Genomic DNA, 1,709 nt, shown 5'->3' with positions numbered 1-1,709 from the left:
TATGCGCATGCTCGAAATTTAATCAAATACGTCGACATGAACGCTTGAATCAATCGAGGATTTGCATGAAGCGGAAATGTTTTTGAATTGTCGTAAAAATAATAATTTCAATAATCAATTAACCAATACAATGAAAATGTATTAAAGACGAAAGATTCAACTAAATCTTGCTGATACTTTAATTTACAATATTGTTCACCAATAGTTTTTGTTATTGTTTACGACAATTGACAATCTTCACATTCTTGGTCACTTTACGTCACCGTGAATTGCCCCAGATGCTAAAATGTTTGATCACCTTTCGATGCCCACACCTGTTTAGTCAGTGAGGGAGTTTCCCCGCAGTGGAGGGTGACACTATATATATTTCTTCATCGCATATCAGTTATTCTAAACAGTGGTGATCTTCAAACGTACACGTAAGTAGATCCATTGCTAAAGTGCTTCAATATTTAGCACTACTGTAGTAGATCAACACTTGTCATGTTCACTGTCACATTTTAGGCATTTCTATTTGTTTGAATCAACAAGATATGATATGCTACTGGCTTATATTTCATACAGTTAGTGTCAGTTATTTATGTTCTATGTAATGTTATTGTCACATATCTAGGGAAAACTAGAAATTAGCCATGACTGTTTATTACAGCTAACTTCAAGTTGTTTAGATTACTCCATTTTTAAATATCGCACAGATTTTTAATCATGACCTGTTGACTTTGGAAGTTTAAACTGATAAAATCTCACGTTTGTAATGGGATTTCGGTTGTAAAAGCTTATTAACGTTTATGTTTGTATACGATACCAAATTAAACGAAAGTTAACCACACAGTCACTGACTTTTAATTACATGAAGAATGTTAGATGCTTAGTTGTTGTGGAAACTTATTTTTAAAGTTACATTACAGATTATAAGTTAAAGCATAAATTAAAGGAAGGTATCTCACTTAAGCTATGTGAGTACCAGGGGGTGTAGTTTTTTTGGTCAAAGTAGACGCTTGTTGTGTGGACAGACATGGGGAACTGGAGGCATCATATATAGAAATGTCTTTTAAGTTGTAATGTAGATCTATGTGATGATCATTGTCTGTGACCCGCTAACGAAAACATGCTTGATCCAGATGGGGCCACCTGTATATTGTAATGTATATTGATACTATTATAGAAAGAGAAGTACATAAAGAAACAGAAATATGGTGTCTTGAATGTTCTTCCATTTCATTGGAGATTTATAAAACAAATCTTGAAGAGTTTTTCTTTAATCTTGTATAAAATGGAAACAATTATAAGGTCATTTTTATCACACATAAACAATAATTTATTTGACTATAATCAATGTATAACATTTCTGAAGAAAAAGAATGTTTTCAAAAGCACTGGTCGTTTAGGGAAGTGGTTTTGAAAATTACTTGCACAGAGATTAAATATAATATGGTCCCAAAAATTGTCATATGCATATACAGATGCACTTCTTAGAATTACTGATGTTGCCTTTATAACATTGTGGTCTTTTAGCAGGAACAAAGCAGTTTTGCCTATTCATGTGTTTTTGATGATGCATTACTATGGTGTGAATTTAGAAATCAATATTCAATAGAAAAAAATTGCACTATTCCATTGGAAAATAATTAATTATAATAGACATAAACTTTCACTTGTGCAGTTAGACTAAATCTACTGGACCCAGCCAGAACAATGGACCTGGAAGT

General features: G+C 32.3%; 1 protein-coding gene across 2 annotated transcripts in view; it reads left to right on the top strand.

Annotated features, from left to right (window-relative positions):
- Nucleotides 1–258: 258 nt before the first annotated feature.
- The window catches only part of LOC110462796 (tyrosine-protein phosphatase non-receptor type 14-like), a 34,222-nt gene continuing 32,771 nt past the window's right edge, over nt 259–1,709 (top strand). For both annotated transcript variants that reach the window (XM_021516976.1, XM_021516973.1), the window contains exon 1: nt 259–419. The gene's annotated coding sequence lies outside the window, so the exon portion shown is untranslated. The remainder of the gene's footprint in view (nt 420–1,709) is intronic.

This window comes from Mizuhopecten yessoensis, unplaced genomic scaffold (genome assembly GCF_002113885.1).
Source record: "Mizuhopecten yessoensis strain PY_sf001 unplaced genomic scaffold, ASM211388v2 scaffold10831, whole genome shotgun sequence".
NCBI classification, from domain to species: Eukaryota; Metazoa; Mollusca; class Bivalvia; order Pectinida; family Pectinidae; genus Mizuhopecten; species Mizuhopecten yessoensis.
This window is presented reverse-complemented; position numbering and strand designations above follow the sequence as displayed.